The following is a 19,806-nucleotide window of genomic DNA, read 5'->3' as shown; positions in this document are numbered from 1 at the left end:
TTCGATCGCTGCGAAATCCTACATTTCAGCACGATATTGCACGACCGCATGTTCCAGGTCCTGTACGGGCCTTTCTGGATACAGAAAATGTTCGACTGCTGCCCTGGCCAGCACATTCTCCGGATCTCTCACCAACTGAAAACGTCTGATCAATGGTGACCGAGCAACTGGCTCGTCACAATACGCCAGTCACTACTCTTCATGAACTGTAGTATCATGTTGAAGCTGCATGGGCAGCTGTACCTGTACACGTCATCCAAGCTCTGTTTGACTCAATGCCCAGGCGTATCAAGGCCGTTATTACGGCCAGAAGTGGTTGTTTTGGGTACTGATTTCTCAGGATCTATGCACCCAAATTGCATGAAAATGTAATCACATGTCAGTTCTAATATAATATATTTGTCCAATGAATACCTGTTTATCGTCTGCATTTCTTCTTGGTGTAGCAATTTTAATGGCCAGTAGTGTACATTCGACGTAATAGGTTTCTTTTTTTTATGAAAAGCTATTAGCACCTAATATCCTCTCTACTTCAGGTATCTTCCGTTATTTTGCAGCTTGCTGTGTTCTCTTTTCTTGTCGAGATCTGCGGTGTAATATCAGGTGTAATTTCGTTCTTACATTTTGCTTTTCTTGTTCTTGAGTGAGAGGTAGATAAATTCGCAGAAGAATGAGTTTTTGCTGTCTGAAGGTTTGCGGCTTACTACACGAACACACTTTTCCGTAATTTCGTCTTACTCAAAAACAAGAATAATATTGCTTTTTCAATGAGCGAAAAATATAAAATTAATCTGTGGGCTAAGCGGCGATCTTAAGGTGTTTTCTACTCGAATGATAAATCCTTATTTTACTCACACACAAAGAAATAAAAGATATTCAAAATAATTTTTCTGTATTTTTAAAGTGCAAATGAGACTTGCTCATCGGTAGTTTATTCTTTTATATGTATTCATTGCCTCACACTGATCACTAGGAGAAGTACAGTTCCGTACTTACCATTACTTGGGCAGTTTCTTCTTTTTCTACAGTTCTCCAAGCTGTGGAGCTATACTTAACGCTACCACATAGACACCTGCACGAATTAATTCAGTTGGTACCACATTAGAAACTTATCTTGCTGCAAAACCGACCTTATTGTATGGAAAGAGTTGGCGTGTGAAGCAACTGATGGGAATAAGCGTGTGTGCACTCCAAGCACATGATGATGATGATGATGTTTGGTTTGTGTGGCGCTCAACTGCGCGGTTATCAGCGCCCGTACAAATTCCCAACCTTTGCCCAGCCTACTCTCGCCACTTTCATGAATGATGATGAAATTATGAGGTAAACACAAACACCCAGTCATCACGAGGCAGGCGAAAATCCCTGACCATGCCGGGAATCGAACCCGGGACCCCATGCTAGGGAAGCGAGAACGCGGCCGCGAGACCACCAGATGCGGACTCGAAGTACCTGTGGAGATCTTTGAGGTACTGCCTGCTAAAAGTAAAATCGGAATTTGAGGCGGGGCCCAGCACACAATCGTAGTATGTCACATGAAATTAATATTCAGATGGGTTTTCAATAACCCATTCTAAGTTTGTTACTGTGACTTAAATTACATTCTCTAGACGTCAAAATCGGTATTTTGCAAAATGCCTTATATCTGTTGAAATCTCGCCTGCAATGGAGTACGTACATCTTTTACCGCTTCGTTCTTCAAATTGTGAAACTGCTGTATTGTATGTCCTGTGGAGGGTACATTTAACATTTGTGAAAGGAAAATTAAAACTTTGATCTTAAAGGTAGTTGTAAAACGTATCCCAGGCGGAATGCTGAGGCAAGTAAAAGATACACCCTGGTGTTTCAGTTGAAATTAAAAACTTCGTAGTACTATGCATATGTTATGTTTTAAACCAAGTCTCTCTATCTTCATTCATGTGAAAGAAACAGCCTCTAAAATGACCATTATCTATGGAGCACCCTGTAACTGTGGCCAGACCCTCATCCAGTTTGTACATATTCTGGTGTTGAATCAAATCTGTATAGCACACAGGGTGATTCAACTACTCCTGGCTCTGGTTTTTATGCAACCCACAGCACCTTTAAATATCATGAGCAAGATATTCATGTTCTTTCCCTCGCTACATGCAAACTACGTAGTCCCAGAAAAAAATGGCAGGGCCTTGGTCTGGGATACGTTTTCACTGGAGGCCACAGTTGTCGAGTTATTCAAGAAAAGCGGAGTTGGAGGTCCTTTTTGTACGTTTTTCTTGAGTAATTCGAAAACTGCAGTCTGTAGCGAAAACGTATCCCAGTAGAAAAATTTAAGGGCATCAAATTTCGTTCCAAAAGGTCTAGTTCATTTTTCCTGTGGAACTAATAGCTTGTACGTAATGAGCGAGAGGATATGAAAATATCGCGCGTGGTTTTTGAAGGCGTTGGGGGTTGCACAAAACACATAGGTAGGGGCAGTCAAATTACAGTGTATATCTGCATGTGGTACATCGTTGGTCGTGGATTCTCTTGCTACCATTAAGAGTCTATAACTCCTACACTGTTTTCGTGTTAGCGATAGAGGGCTAAGATCTTTTATTGAGAACTGAGACAGCATAGGTGCCTTGTTAGAATTATATTAATACCTTCAAATGCTGACGGGCGTTGATATATATCAACGGGGACGTAAAAATGTGTGCCCTGACCGGGACTCGAACCCGGAATCTCCTGCTTACATGGCAGACGCTCTAGCCATCTGAGCCACCGAGGGCATGTCCGAAAGAACAGACACCATATCCATATAAGTATACAGTTCTGGCAGCACAGGCCATGACCTTTCCACACATATTCCCTGAACTCTTACGGGACTTGGTAAGAATGTCTTCCACGAGTAATGAGTGTGTTGGGGTGGGACACTGCGAATGTAGTGTGTGGATATACAAGGTGAAAATGCGAGTGTGAGTCTCGCGGGAGGCGTGCGCGAGATATTCCCTGCAGTCGCAATATCCTCTGTGCCCTCGGTGCCTCAGATGGATAGAGCGTCTGCCATGTAAGCAGGAGATCCCGGGTTCGAATCCCGGTCAGAGCACACATTTTCACCTGTCCCCGTTGATATATATCAACACCCGTCAGCAGCTGAAGGAATTAATATAATTCTAATTTAGTTCTAGACGGCTGCAGGTCATCAATGGTGTCTGTTCTTTCGGACATGTTCGAAAGAACGGACACCATATCCATATAAGTATATATAGGGTGTTTCAAAAATGACCGGTATATTTGAAACGGCAATAAAAACCAAACGAGCAGCGATAGAAATACACCGTTTGTTGCAATATGCTTGGGACAACAGTACATTTTCAGGCGGACAAACTTTCGAAATTACAGTAGTTACAATTTTCAACAACAGATGGCGCTGCAAGTGATGTGAAAGATATAGAAGACAACGCAGTCTGTGGGTGCGCCATTCTGCACGTCGTCTTTCTGCTGTAACCGTGTGCTGTTCACAACGTGCAAGTGTGCTGTAGACAACATGGTTTATTCCTTAGAACAGAGGATTTTTCTGGTGTTGGAATTCCACCACCTAGAACACAGTGTTGTTGCAACAAGACGAAGTTTTCAACGGAGGTTTAATGTAACCAAAGGACCAAAAAGCGATACAATAAAGGATCTGTTTGAAAAATTTCAACGGACTGGGAACGTGACAGATGAACGTGCTGGAAAGGTAGGGCGACCGCGTACGGCAACCACAGAGGACAACGCACAGCTAGTGCAGCAGGTGATCCAACAGCGGCCTCGGGTTTCCGTTCGCCGTGTTGCAGCTGCGGTCCAAATGACGCCAACGTCCACGTATCGTCTCATGCGCCAGAGTTTACACCTCTATCCATACAAAATTCAAAAGCGGCAACCCCTCAGCGCCGCTACCATTGCTGCACGAGAGACATTCGCTAACGATATAGTGCACAGGATTGATGACGGCGATATGCATGTGGGCAGCATTTGGTTTACTGACGAAGCTTATTTTTACCTGGACGGCTTCGTCAATAAACAGAACTGGCGCATATGGGGAACCGAAAAGCCCCATGTTGCAGTCCCATCGTCCCTGCATCCTCAAAAAGTACTGGTCTGGGCCGCCATTTCTTCCAAAGGAATCATTGGCCCATTTTTCAGATCCGAAACGATTACTGCATCACGCTATCTGGACATTCTTCGTGAATTTGTGGCGGTACAAACTGCCTTAGACGACACTGCGAACACCTCGTGGTTTATGCAAGATGGTGCCCGGCCACATCGCACGGCCGACGTCTTTAATTTCCTGAATGAATATTTCGATGATCGTGTGATTGCTTTGGGCTATCCGAAACATACAGGAGGCGGCGTGGATTGGCCTCCCTATTCGCCAGACATGAACCCCTGTGACTTCTTTCTGTGGGGACACTTGAAAGACCAGGTGTACCGACAGAATCCAGAAACAATTGAACAGCTGAAGCAGTACATCTCATCTGCATGTGAAGTCATTCCGCCAGACACGTTGTCAAAGGTTTCGGGTAATTTCATTCAGAGACTACGCCATATTATTGCTGCGCATGGTGGATATGTGGAAAATATCGTACTATAGAGTTTCCCAGACCGCAGCGCCATCTGTTGTTGAAAATTGTAACTACTGTAATTTCGAAAGATTGTCTGCCTGAAAATGTACTGTTGTCTCAAGCATATTGCAACAAACGGTGTACTTCTATCGCTGCTCGTTTAGTTTTTATTGCCGTTTCAAATATACCGGTCATTTTTGAAACACCCTGTAGGTGCCTTGTTGAGCGCGCGGAAGTGGCTCTTGCTGTAGAGACACTGGTGGCCAGTAGACCGTTTTGAGGGACAGTTGTCAAAAGTGCTGGCCGTGCGTGCAGAGCTGTGTAGCCGCGAGGCGCGAAGCCCAGGAGCGGCGGATTATGCTTTCGCCGGAAAATTACGGAGGGCCGCGCATCCAGCGCGCTCACCCACTACACCATTTACGGCGGGCAGCACCGGCGTCCCATCTTTCGATACTGGCAATTTTCCGTGAAATTAGATTCTCGCTCGTCTGCGTCGCGTAATTGAGGAAATACGAGGCTCCAAGAAATGGAGTTATCCAGCAGGGTAACGCAGCTAACGCTGCAGCAGAGGCGGAGAAACGAGCTTTTCCGTGTCGAGGTCGGCGGGAGAGGTCGTTTTGCTCAGGGCCGGGGTGCCGGCACCACGTGACGACTGAGGGTTACGCGGCTATGGGTGTGAGTGTGCTGATTCGGCTAACTGCCTCCACAGTGTATAAGCATAGTCTCCGTACCGATGCGAAAAAGTATTGACTTCATAAACTTCGTACGGACTTACCATTCTTTCGGCAGATCTATCGTCGAGGCTTGTGAGATAGTATGACGGGGAGCGAAGATATAATCAACCGTGAGTCCACAAAGTTAAGCAAAAACAAGAAAAGCACTACAAATACAAAATTTGGACGGGCGCTGGGAATGGCTGTCAAGATTTCCCCACGGTTCAAAATGGCTCTAAGCACTATGGGACTTAACATCTGAGGTCATCAGTCCCCTAGACTTAGAACTTCTTAAAACTAACTACCCTAAGGACATCACACACATCCATGCGTGAAGCAGGATTCGGACCTGTGACCGTAGCAGCAGCGCGGTTCCGGACTGAAGCGCCTAGAACCGCTCGGTCACAACGGCCGACTCTCCACGGTTAGTGACTATCTAATCTACTTACGGAAAGAGAGTCTCCTGCTTCGAATATGTCCGCAATTCATTGATAGCGACAAGTAATGTGTTACAACATTATCTCACTCTTACAAGCATTTCCGTTGCGTGTACGGTACAGTCTCTTACAAGGAACTCGTTGAGTGCGAGGTCGTAAGTTCAGTCTTTAGTGAGGCTCATTTGAAAGTGTTGTTATGATTTTGACGGGAAAAATTTTAGCTGCTAATGACTCATCGTGTGCGTCAGGGGGCAACAGAAAATGAATGTCAGAGAGATGCAGTTATTAACCTTCTATGGGGTACATGTAGTACATTTCACAAAATGGACGTCGTCTCCATTCAAGAAATGTTCAAAACAGACCATTAAGTTGCACGATGAACACCAAATGAAAAATGGTGCGCGACAGCGATCACAAAGGTTCGCAACGTCAAGATCGAAGGCGAATTCCTTTGGAATTATAAATTGTGCAGGCCATTCAGATAGGTGTCTACTCTTAAAGAATGGATATGGAATCATATTGGTATAACGGGGTGATATGAACTGATGAAATGTGATGGCATGCAACCGAATGGTAACAGTTTGTCGTGGAGCTTTATCGTGGAACTGGCTGTCCTTTAAGGCATAGCTGCGGATAGTGCGATAATGTTTTATAGAGACGAAAAAAAAAGTCCCGATCCTGAATTTATCTAGTGGTTCCAGGTGGTATGAACTGCAGTGTTAGCCGGCCGGTGTGGCCGAGCGGTTCTAGGTGCTTCAGTCTGGAACCGCGCTGCTGCTACGGTCGCACGTTCGAATCCTGCCTCGGGCATTGATGTGTGTCATGTCCTTAGGTTAGCTAGGTTTAAGTAGTTCTGAGTTCTAGGCGACTGATGATCTCAGATGTTAAGTTCCATAGTGCTCAGAACCATTTGAACTGCAGTATTACACACTTTATAGGAGGGATGTTTTGCTCTAAAGGATTATGATTTTTATACAGAGACCAGGAATCAAGCAAAAGCAAGTTATTTTGACGAGAAGCAGTACTCATACCCCAGTTGTACTCTTACGCTTGTTTTCCCACTCTTGGTTGCTGCTCTTGCAAAATCATGCACACAAGAAATAATCATAGGGGGCACAGCACCTCCCACTTCTCGCAGCATAATAAATAAACAAATAACCTTCCACCCAATTTACCATCCAGAACAGTCAGCATACTTGTATTCGAATGTTTGTTAATCACGTTCCTCGTACCTGTAATTTCCAGGGTTCCTTTTATATATCACGATTGACTGGAGTTGAAATCAAATTCCTTACTGAACGATGGGATAAGTTTGTTTATAAAAAAGTTTAAAATGGCTCTGAGAACTATGGGATTTAACATCTGACGTCATCAGCCCCTAGAACTTCGAACTTAAACCTAACTAACCTAAGGACTTCACAAACATTCATGCCCGAGGCAGGATTCGAACCTGCGACCGTAGCAGTCGCTGGGTTACAGACTGAAGCGCCTAGAACCACCTGGCCACAACGGCCGGCTTAAGTTTGTTTACCTCGTGTGTAAATTTTATAATCAATTCTGCAGTTTGCTGTGCTTCGTTGAAAATTTGTTTGATATTCGATATCTTACGTCTTTCAATTGAGTAACACTTTTTAAAGTTATGGAAATATCCATTGCTAGTCTTAAAATCACGTAAGCTATGTCGCGTGCAATTTGATATGCATAACGTAGTAGCCGGCCGGGGTGGCCGAGCGGTTCTAGGCGCTACAGTCTGGAACCGCTCGACCGCTACGGTCGCAGGTTCGAATCCTGCCTCGGGCATGGATGTGTGTGATGTCCTCAGGTTATTTAGGGTTAAGTAGTTCTAAGTTCTAGGGGACTGACGACCTCAGAAGTTAAGTCCCATAGTGCTCAGAGCCATTTGAACCATTTTTGAATACTAGAGGCAGTCTAACAGTAATTAAAACTCCTTTACCATTACCACACTAAGCAGTAAACTAATAAAAATAAGAACAAAATTTGAACCATAACTTAGTAGGTCACTATCATGCATATCCTACAAATTGTATCGAGCGTCCTTGAAACGCGCAAACTCCAGTTTTTGTAGCAAGTGCGCCTTGTCTTTCCTCGAATATCCGTAGTTTTTGTTACGCACTAACGCTCATATTGCTGTGGACTATTTCGAAATGTGTTCATAATTGTTTTTTTACTATGCTGCGGGTGATTTTCCATATACGTAATTACGTTTAGTACCCACTCCTTGGACAACGATTACTATGTTTCACTGGAGGCGATATTTGTGGCTCCCTGTCCGAGAAGGTTGATGAACTACACGGCTCTACACCTGTTTCAGGATCACTTTCACTTGTTAAGCACGTATCGTCATCATTGTGCTCCTCATATATACGACATATTCCACTAACTCATTTTGCAGAAGTGCTAATATTTCATCTGCCATTTCTTCCTCTCTCCGGAATTTCATCTGTCACTTCTTTCACACTCTCCAAAATTCCTTGGGTTCCTTTCTGACAAACTATTGTAGATATAATAAAATGTAAATTGCTGTTGTTTCAAAGAAAATGCCTTTTTTGCATGCTGCACATCGAAATTTTTATTTTTATTTATGCACCCAGAATCGTTTCGCCTTTTTTACAAGGCACCTTCAGTGGGTGTCCTGAAATATTACACGATTTGTCCATTTTTACACATATGTTATGGTTTCACATATAGGTTATAGATTTAAAAACAGTTCCTTAAGTTTTTTTTTGTGAAATGGAAAGGTACTTACAGGTAACTTCTAATTCATTGCATCTAAGCAAACTGCTTTTTCTCATCTGGCAACCAGGCGGACATCTTGCAGTTCACTTTCAGTTCACTGTTTACGTTACACATCACTGTACTACCATCTTTTTAATACAGAATTTCATTTGTTTTTCTAAGTGTTACCAACATTCTCAGTTTTATGCATTCAACTGTTTTGCGTGTTTTAAAAATAATATCTCTCTCTAATACGCACACACAACCACACACACACACACACACACACACACACACACACACACACACAGTGAACAGTGAACTGTAAGATGTGCACCCAATTATCAGATGAGAAAAAAGCAGTTTGCTTAGATGCAATGAATTAGAAGTTAACTGTAAGTACCTTTCCATTTCATAAAAAAAAGTTATGGAACTGTTTTTAAATCTACAACCTAGATGTGAAACCATAACCTATGTGTAAAAATGGACAAATCATGTAATATTTCAGGACACCCACTGAAGATGCCTTGTAAAAAAGGCGAAACGCTTCTGGGTGCACAAATAAAACTAAAAATTTCGATGTGCAGCATGCAAAAAAGGCATTTTCTTTGAAACAACTGCAATTTATATACAGCTGCTGCAAAAATGGCCACTACAAGAAACGTTTTATACTAAAATTGTGCTTTGTTTATCATTTGCCTCTGCTCTGCTTTGTATCAACACTACTAGCACTGTTGTTACTCGTCGACTAAGCAGTTCAGCTACGCTAAGTAGCTTCATGCTGCGCTCACTGCTGAGTAGCCCAAGCTCTGCCTCGTGTTGCCATTACCAGCTAATACTGTGTTTGCGTGGTAGACAACATGTGGAGCGTGGAATGCCGTAAACACCACTGGCCTTTTGCGGCATCGCACTCAGCGGGTTCCTTGTCATTCACAAATTGACAGAGATCCTATTCTGACCCTGTTGCGGAATAGGTTTTCCGGACGCCTTATTTTAGTACACCAGGATTAGTATATAATTCGCAGAAAGATGGAAAGAATATTTAAGATACAAAGAGAGAGTTCTATAAATTTGAACAGTAAACAATGAGATACAGCAGTGTATAGGCTACATAAAATGTCACAATGCGAACAACTCTTGTGCCGAACTGAAGAAGTGTGGCACTAGAAAGCCTTCCAATACAAATTTTAAATTCAGGGGTTTATCGTCAAATTTTTTAGTTCTTCTTGGAGCCTGTACAGAATAGTGCACACTATTCTGTAGCTTGTTTAAACAAGTGTTACCCAAGAGCAATTTTTTTCCACTTAGTGTTCTCTAAATGAATGTAACAGTTCATTATGAATGAGTGCAGATTATTAACTACAAACACCACGAGGAAATATGTACAGGCTGTTTCACAATTTCTATTACAGCCTTGTTTGAGTTGTAAAGAGGACTTGGTAGGTAACATTTTGTTTGGATATAAAATGTCTCAAGATGGTATCCCTTTAGGGCCTCCCCCTCCACGGTGCGCATACACAAACTGAGAAGAGGGCGCCGTCATCAATTCCTGTTGTCATTGTGACGTCACATACAACTTTCGTCGGACTGCAACAGCGGCTGCGAGAAACTGGCACGTTAACAACTGGGAGGGTTAACTGCGATGCTATGTGGACGCGTCGCACTTCCAAGAAGCCTGAAACGTCCCCTTAGAACAATTTATACAAGACTGTGCTTAAACTGACACACAATGTTTTTAGCGCAACGCAATCTGACTATCAAAGATCCCTGCAAAAGAATGGCCCTGAGTAACATTGAACTATACCTTTCAGAAATCACTTACCTCACAAAAATCTTCATTACTCGAACTACTGCAATACAGCGAGCGCCACTACTGCCAGCTAAATAAAAGATTCAAACTACTGAAGGCACTAACTACTGATAGGGATAGTTAGCAAATGAAAGATTTTAATAGAGAACAAACAATGTATTTACCTTAATATCATCATATATATATAGCAGTTCATGACAAATTACAAAACTCCGCCATCTCTCTCTCCACATCCACCACTGCTGGCGGCTCACCTCCAACTGCGCAACGCTACGCGCTGTTCACATCCAGCTGCCGCTGCCCAACACTACAATGGCAGACAACAATGCAAACTAGCCACAGACTGCACACAGCACAGCTAGTGATTTTCGTACAGAGCGCTACGTAACGTTGCCAATAAGAAAACATAAACAGCCTACTTACAAGCCGTCCATCGTCGCGTAGAAGAGACCCCACGATGAATACTCCAAACATTACCCATGCCATGTGCTCCAACAGCACGCAAGTCAGAACTCATTGTCTCCGCTGTGTACATATCGTGAATTGGGAGATTCGAAAGCGATCCCATATTCGAACTTATATTGCATCCAAACAGTGCATTTCAGTAGATGGATTCCCTATCACAGCTTTATTTACTGTCTCTTTTACAGCTCCTAGAAGCCTGTAATAGGAACTGTGAAACTCCCTGTATACGGGAATAGCAGTGTTTGATTCCCGAGGTACTTCAACAACAGTCCGCAACGCCATTTCCCCACCTCATATTCGTTCTGAATACTTTTCTTGGGCTGAGCATATTTTTTTTTTTTTTTTTTTTTTTTTTTTTTTTTTTTTTTTTTTTTTTTTTTGTGAGTGCACAGAGCTGTACCGAAGTATGATGCCACGCCGTATAAGTCAACAAGCTTCGGAAAAGAACACACTTCACAACTCCCTAATGACATTAAAATAAATTCCCTGTTAGATAACACTGGATGACAACATTTTGCCTCCTGTTTTATATGAAATAAACCACTGCTTTCCATCTTATTCCGTAATATTTCAATTTAACCAAAAATAGGACGCGGTTCCGGAACAGCTCATACTCCAGTGGCAGTCTCAGCAGATATGGAGACAATAGGATGTACTTGAAGAAAGGTTGTGGGACGCTTCAAAAAACATTGTTTTAAAGGCCTATTAGTTTCTCTTAAATAATCAAATAAATTCATATATAGTGAAACGTCCCCTTAGAAAAATTACACATGACTGTGTTTAAACTGACACACAATATTTTTAGCACAACGCAATCTGAATTTCAAAAATCCCTACAAAAGAATGGCCCTGACTAACATTAACCTATACCTTTCACAAATCACTTACCTCACTAAGATCCTCGTTACTCGAACTACTGCAATACAGCGAGCGCCACTACTGCCAGCTAAATAAAAGATTCAAACTACTGAAGGCACTAACTACTGATAGGCATGGTTAGCAAATGAAAGATTTCGATAAAGAACAAACAATGTATTAACCTTACTAGTGTTCAAAAGTCATAATATATATAGCAGTTCATGACATCCATTCTTACAGATGTACTGTCTCTGATGGACACACGTCCAGATCATCCGCTCTCACAAATCCGCCATCTCACTTCCCCACATCCACCACTGCTGGCGGCTCACCTCCAACTGCGCAACGCTACGCGCTGTTCACATCCAACTGCCCAACACTACAGTAGAAAATTACAACAATGCCACCCAGCCACAGACTGCACACAGCACAGCCGGTGCTTTTCATACAGAGCGCTACGTGGCGTTACCAATATAAAAACCTAGACAGCCTACTTACAATAGATACATGCATGCAGCCAGATTCAGTGCACAAGGATCCGAGATAAGTGAGGTGAAGTTACGTATCTAAGATGAAGTCAGTTGTATTTTTAGCATATAGACCATGAAATGCTTGGGAAACGGGACAAACTGAGTGGAAGTAGATAACTTCACTGTGTGTGACGGCCTGATATGTATAAATGCAGATAAAATGTAGATAAGAAACGAACAAGTTTCTTATTCCTTGTGAAGCATCATCTGTATGTTGGCCCAAACAAAAATGAGAACTATCAGAATTTATTTGTGTGTGAAAATGGAAGGATCGCGAATGGAACTATAAACTCAACCTCCCAAAATTACATGTGAAACTGGTGACTAGTACACACAAAGACATAGCTACATTTTTGTGTTGTTGGGAGAGGAGGGTTTGTGGGTTGACCGAGTTGATAATGTGACCGCGTTGCTCTGTGTCCTTCACGTACGTGACATTTATTTACATCAGAGGAGTTTCTCTAGCCGCTTATTACGTCGTATTGCGGCCGCAGTATGTCGTAAGCTTAAAGTAACATTAAAACGGAAAGTCGACCGTAATGTGCGGGCACTCACCTGGCGCCGACGGGGAAAGTGAGTGCAGCTTGACGCGGCTTCGTCTCAAGTCGAAATTATTGCTGCAAACTCATTTCCTTTCTCATAGCTATAGAAAAAATTAACGCAAGATCTTTGTTGGATTTCCGTATTGTAGAGTGTACTAACGATTCCACTTCTTTTGTAAACGATTCTGCAGCATGAGCTATGACCTCCATTTTTTTTTCTAAAACGGAAACACAGTGACGTAAAACCTTTCTTCACAGTAGTTTATTCCAAGTGGGCCCCGAGATGTATGTCAAACTTCATCGAAACCTGTGTTTCGCAGAGTCTGGACTCTGCTTGTAAGACTTGAGCACGTATGTTCCACGTGGGCAGACATGGACTTGAAACTTCCTGGCAGATTAAAACTGTGTGCCGGATCGAAACTCGAACTCGGGACCTTTGCCTTCCGTGGGCAAGTGCTCTACCAACTGAGCTATCCAAGCACGACTCACGCCCCGTCCTCACAGCTTTACTTCTGCCAGTACCTCGTCTCCTACCTTCCAAATTCGCAGGAGAGCTTCTGTAAAGTTTGGAACGTAGGAGACGAGGTACTGGCGGAAGTAAAGCTGTGAGAACGGGGCGTGAGTCGTCCTTGGGTAGCTCAGTTGGTAGAGCACTTGCCCGCGAAAGGCAAAGGTCCCGAGTTCGAGCCTCGGTCCGGCACACATTTTTAATTTGCCAGGAAGTTTCATATCAGCGCACACTCCACTGCAGAGTGAAAATCTCATTCTGAGGACATGGAGTTCTCTGCGTCCATCTAAACGTACGACCCCACACTTTGATACCATCACATTCCGAAGGATGTGTGGTGAAGGTTGACTTATTACGGCTTCATGCCAAGTGTAAACAAGTCGGCTAAGACTTTGCCACTCGGCTGCACAACATTTCATAACAAAAGTATGTAACGGTTGAGATAAAGTCGAGAATGTATTCCCTGCAGTACCTAACTCCAAAAGTCTGCGATCTGCGCATGTCCTAGCCCTTGGCTGAGTCGCTTTGTTAGAAAATGTTGCCTCACCCTGTGAGTAACAGGGCGAGCATGTAAGTGCGTAGCCCGCATCTCGTGGTCGTGCGGTAGCGTTCTCGCTTCCCACGCCCGGGTTCCCGGGTTCGATTCCCGGCGGGGTCAGGGATTTTCTCGGTCTCGTGATGGCTGGGTGTTGTGTGCTGTCCTTAGGTTAGTTAGGTTTAAGTAGTTCTAAGTTCTAGGGAACTGATGACCATAGATGTTAAGTCCCATAGTGCTCAGAGCCATTTGAACCATTTTTTTTTTTTGATCCATTTAAGTGCGTAGCCGTCTCTTTATCACTGGGTCTACATTACAGACCTTCTAGGTGGAATACGCGCTAGCGCGGTCGTATCAGCTTGTCTACGCCAGCACCTGTCTGCTGTCACTGTCAGCTGCTGTAACGATATCGGACACACTGTTGACACGTTCGTACGAATGAGATTGCAGCGACAGAGCATTTAATATGGATGCATTACGACGCACTAACGCCGTAATAACACTGAACTTTCATGTCAATTCTTTGTTTGTTCAAGGTCTGTTTCTTTTCCATAATTCAAGAAAATGATGTGGAATCGTAAAAATCGCAGGCAGTTTGCAAATTTTTCTCGGCTGTTTTGCTCAAACAGTATTTATGTGCCATTATCAAAGGTGTTGTCACTTTGCATGATACTCGACGTTTTGTAAGCGTGTTTCAATCACAGACGCAATTATGAAAATTAAAGGCCACACATTACTGTTACTCTTGAGAATTTGTTTATTATCTTAGTCACTGCTTTGTACATTTATTCTCTTCATTTGGATAAACCGTCATTTGCAACAACGTATATGTTTACGAAAACTGGCTTGAAAGTTATGGGTATTGTGCGGTATTTTTCTTAGCTTTTGCCGATGTCTGACCTCAGATCCCACCTCCTCCCTCCCCTCCTCCACTCACCTCTCCCTTCACAAATGCACGTTTTCCTGCAGAAAATGGAATGGCACAATCATTGTTCACACCTTTCTGTTATTGGCCCTCAGTTTTATGAAGCTACTCGCTGTACGACAAGCTGAAATGTTTGTTTCATCTGGAAAAATTTGGAAAATTGTGGTAAGGTCTTATGGGACCAAACTGCTGAGGTCATCGGTCCCTAAGCTTACACACTACTTAATCTAACTTAAACTAACTTACGCTAAGGACGACACACACACACACATCTATGCCCAAGGGAGGACTCCATCTTCCGACGGGGGGAGCCGCGCGGACAGCAACAAGACGCCCCAGACCACGCTAGTGCCTCGCGCGGCCTGTGTTTCAACATTAACTTAAATATTCTATAAATCACTGTGAAGTACATGCCCCAGAGGGTACCTAACGTTTTGCCACATACTGTGATTTGTGCCCGTGTCACACACGCATACGAAGAACGGAAAGAATGACTGTTTAAATGACGCTGCTTGCGTTGTCTTCAGTCCTAAGACTGGTTTGGTGCGGCTGTGTACGTTAGTCTGTCGCGTGTAATCCTCTTCTGTGTAAAACTAATGCTACCTACGTCTACTATGCTCAAGCCTTGGTCTCCACCTACAATTTTTGCCCTCCACACTTAATTCCATTAGTGAACTGGTAATTCCTTGGTGCCTCGGGATGTGGCCAATCGACTAAACTCTTCTTCAGTAGCATTACATTTCGACACCTTCTATTCAGTCCTCGTCTGAACTGCTTATCGTCCAAGTTTCACTTGCCTGCAATACTACACTCAAGACAAATAAAGACTTCATAACGCTGAAATTAATATTAAATGTTAACAAAATCTCCTTTTTCAGAAATGCTTTTCTTGCTAGAAATCGTTTTATACTGTATCTTGTTCACTTTTGGCCGTAGTCACTTACTTTGGTGGCCAAATAGCAAAACTCACCGAATCCTTTTACTGCCGCATTCCAAAATTTAATTCCCTCAGGCTTTCTTGATTTAATGGAACTTTGGTTTTACTTTTATTTCTTGCATGTATCCTAGTTTGTCTTTCTATAGAGATCTTTTTTTTCTCCAGCTTCCTCTAGTACCATGGACGTTATTACTTGTCCTGCTCCTTCTTTTTGTAAGTGTTTTTGACATGTCTTTCACCATCGATCCTGCAGAGGACCTCCTTATCGTTTACCTTATCAGTCCACCTGCAAAGTGATAACCGAGCCGGACTCTTTCTTTCCGGAAAACTGTTGGATCTGTATTTGTTGTCCACATTTAGACAGAGTATTCCCCAATGAACTCGGCTGCTAAATTAATATCTGTCGCGCAACGGATTTAATAATGTGAAAGTGGTGGCCCTGGTAACTGAGGTACTAGTGTTGGCCTTCATAAAATCAATAAGAGAATACTGCACAGAAAAGGCATTCTGTAACTACTAAATTAAACTCTTGTCCCAAGTGCACCCAGTCATATTCAGTGTGCATAGATCAATCAATGACATTAACGTAAGCTTAACTCACAGCAACATTCGCTACGAACCCTCTAATCGTACTTTGTTATTATCCGAAACATCCCGAAGCAACACAAGCCTTGTGTAATTACGCACAGCACGAGTAATGCAATGTTCACAGTGACACGTTTGCCATAGACTGTACATACTGCCCTTTGACGGCATAAATATTGTTTTCGCTAGAATCACATAACAAACAAACTATTGTACTGATGTTGTTGTTGTTGTGGTCTTCAGTCCTGAGACTGGTTTGATGCAGCTCTCCATGCTACTCCATCCTGTGCAAGCTTCTTCATCTCCCAGTACTTACTGCAACCTATATCCTTCTGAATGTGCTTAGTATATTCATCTCTTCGTCTCCCTCTACGATTTTTACCCTCCACACTGCCCTCCAATGCTAAATTTGTGATCCCTTGATGCCTCAAAACATGTCCTACCAACCGATCCCTTCTTCTAGTCAAGTTGTGCCACAAACTTCTCTTCTGCCAAATCCTATTCAATACCTCCTCATTAGTTACGTGATCTACCCACCTTATCTTCAGCATTCTTCTGTAGCACCACATTTCGAAAGCTTCTATTCTCTTCTTGTCCAAACTATTTATCGTCCATGTTTCACTTCCATACATGGCTACACTCCATACAAATACTTCCAGAAACGGCTTCCTGACACTTAAATCTATACTCGATGTTAACAAATTTCTCTTCTTCAGAAAGGCTTTCCTTGCCATTGCCCAGTCTACATTTTATATCCTCTCTACTTCTACCATCATCAGTTATTTTGCTCCCCAAATAGCAAAACTCCTTTACTACTTTAAGTGTCTCATTTCCTAATCTAATTCCCTCAACGTCACCCGACTTAATTCGACTACATTCCATTAACCTCGTTTTACCTTTGTTGATGTTCATCTTATATCCTCCTTTCGAGACACTGTCCATTCCGTTCAACTGCTCTTCCAAGTCCTTTGCCGTACCTGACAGAATTACAATGTCATCGGCGAACCTCAAAGTTTTTATTTCTTCTCCATGGATTTTAATAACTACTCCGAATTTTTCTTTTGTTTCCTTTACTGCTTGCTCAATATACAGATTGAACAACATCGGGGAGAGGCTACAACCCTGTCTTACTCCCTTCCCAACCACTGTTATCATAACGTATTTCTGGATCACAAGTTTCAACTTTTATTTTGACCACTGCATTATATTATTCAACTTTGACTTTGGCCACTGCATTATATTAGTGGAACTCTATTTCCAAGCTAACATTATTCTGTAAATACGATTACTTCAGAAATAGAAAAATCAAACGATGATCATGTAAAGGGTTAATTGACAACCCTTCTTAGGTACGCTGTAAAGCTGAAGTATATTATAGTCCCAGGAAGCAGCTATAAAGGTGTACAATAGAGCAGGAGCGTGTGTCCAGCTTTTTGCAGGAGCTTCTTTCCTCTCCTCTCGTCGCCTCGCCTTGAACTTGATGCCGAGGCCGACGCTGCGAGGAGAGGGAGCATGGGAACGGCGCTCTGCCCACGCCGCACAAAAAACGCGGCAGAGGGCGTCCGTAAACAGAGACATTACTCGGCAAAGCGCCATTACCATAGCAACCGGTTCCGAGGCCTTCCTTTTTCCACGGCGTCTGCGGCTGCCGCGGGGACCACCTGTGCGCTCTCCTCCACCTCCTCGCCGAAAGACGGGGAAACACTATCTGGTGGCGGCCGCGCTGCCGGCGTAAATCTCCGCAGGAGCGTGGGAAACTCGCCGAGAGCGGTCTCGCAGCCGTGTCTGCCACAGAACGCGGGTTTAAAGCCCGTGTTACGCTAGCGAGCTTTCCACGTCCAAGTAGACTTCTCGGAATGGGCCCGCGACACATGTCGGCGCATAAGGAATGGGGTGCACACTGTTTACTACTCGCAAACAGGAATTTTCGCCGATAGTTGCTGCACGCTAGTGACTTGCGAGAACTTCCTCTATGTGTCTGAGAATTTTGCGACACAAGATGTCGAAAGCGTTTACACAGAGCAAGTTAAATACACTACTGGCCATTAAAATTGGTACACCACGAAGATGACGTGCTACAGACGCGAAATTTAACCGACAGGAAGAAGATGCTGTGATATGCAAATGATTAGCTTTTCAGAGCCTTCACACAAGGATGGCGCCGGTGGCGACACCTACAACGTGCTGACGTGAGGAAAGTTTCCAACCGATTTTTCATTCACAAACAGCAGTTGACCGGCGGTGCCTGGTGGAACGTTGTTGTGATGCCTCGTGTAAGGAGGAGAAATGAGTACAATCACGTTTCGACTTTGATAAAGGTCGGTTTTCAGCCTATCGCGATTGCGGTTTATCGTATCGCGACATTGCTGCTCGCATTGGTCGATATCCAATGACTGTTGGCAGAGTATGGAATCTGTGGGTTCAGGAGGGTAATACGGAACGCCGTGCTGGATCCCAACAGCCTCGTATCACTAGCAGTCGAGATGACAGGCATCTTATGCGCATGGCTGTAACGGATCGTGCAGCCACGTCTCGATCCGTGAGTCAACAGATGGGGACATTTGCAAGACAACAAACATCTGCATGAACAGTTCGACGACGTTTGCAGCAGCATGGACTATCAGCTCGAAGACCATGGCTGCGGTTACCCTTGACGCTGGATCACAGACAGGAGCGCCTCCGATGGTGTACTGAAAGACGAACCTGGGTGCACGAATGGCAAAACGTCATTTTTCTCGGATGAATCCAGTTTCTGTTTACAGTATCAAGATGGTCGCACCCGTGTTCGGCGACATCGCGGTGAACGCTCACTGGAAGCGTGTATTCGTCATCGCCATACTGCCGTATCACACGCCGTGATTGACGGCACCTTGAAAAGTGGACGTTACATTTCAGATGTGTTACGACCCGTGGCTCTACCCTTCATTCGATCCCTGCGAAACCATACATTTCAGCAGGATAATGCATAACCGTATGTTGCAGGTCCTGTACGGCCTTTCTGGATACACAAAATGTTCGACTGCTGCCCTGGCCAGCACATTCTCCAAATCTCTCAACAATTGAAAATGTCTGGTCAATGGTGGCCGTGCAACTGGCTCGTCACAATACGCCAGTCACTACTCTTGATGAACTGTCGTATCGTGTTAAAGCTGCATGGACAGCTGTACCTGTACACGCCATCCAAGCTCTGTTTGACTCAATGGCCAGGCGTATCAAGGCCGTTATTACGGCCAGAGGTGGTTGTTCTGGGTACTGATTTTTCGGGATCTAAGCACCCAAATTGCGTAAAAATGTAATCACATGTCAGTTCTAGTATATTTGTCCAATGAATACCCGTTTATCATCTGCATTAATTCTTGGTGTAGCAATTTTAATGGACAGTAGTGTATGTATGAGAGCTGAGAAACACTTTCCGCGAGATTTTTCCGTCGCAGTTCTAAAGGAAGAGGCTTCGATGGACTTGCAGTTTTAACTCATGTCACTGGCAAAGAAAAGACGTAAACGACAGAGTGTATGTTGGATACGAGAGTGTGTTAGGCGGCGAGGTGAATTTGGAGCATGCAAGAATCTCACTGTAGAGCTTGTGAAGGAAAATCCGCAAAAATATCGAATTGTTAGTAGCATGACGGCGATGGAGGTAGATATAGTACTCTTTATAACTGT

General features: G+C 43.6%; 1 protein-coding gene and 1 non-coding gene across 2 annotated transcripts in view; both read right to left on the bottom strand.

Annotated features, from left to right (window-relative positions):
* The window catches only part of LOC126191371 (whirlin-like), a 580,516-nt gene that overhangs the window by 504,254 nt on the left and 56,456 nt on the right, over positions 1-19,806 (bottom strand). The gene's annotated exons all lie outside the window — the stretch shown is intronic.
* Trnat-ugu (transfer RNA threonine (anticodon UGU)) lies at positions 2,673-2,747 on the bottom strand. Its single transcript has one exon. It is a non-coding gene; the product is annotated as a tRNA-Thr (tRNA).

The sequence above is a fragment of the Schistocerca cancellata genome, chromosome 6 (genome assembly GCF_023864275.1).
Source record: "Schistocerca cancellata isolate TAMUIC-IGC-003103 chromosome 6, iqSchCanc2.1, whole genome shotgun sequence".
NCBI classification, from domain to species: Eukaryota; Metazoa; Arthropoda; class Insecta; order Orthoptera; family Acrididae; genus Schistocerca; species Schistocerca cancellata.
Note: the sequence above shows the minus strand (reverse complement) of the source record. Positions and strands in the feature narration are given on the sequence as shown.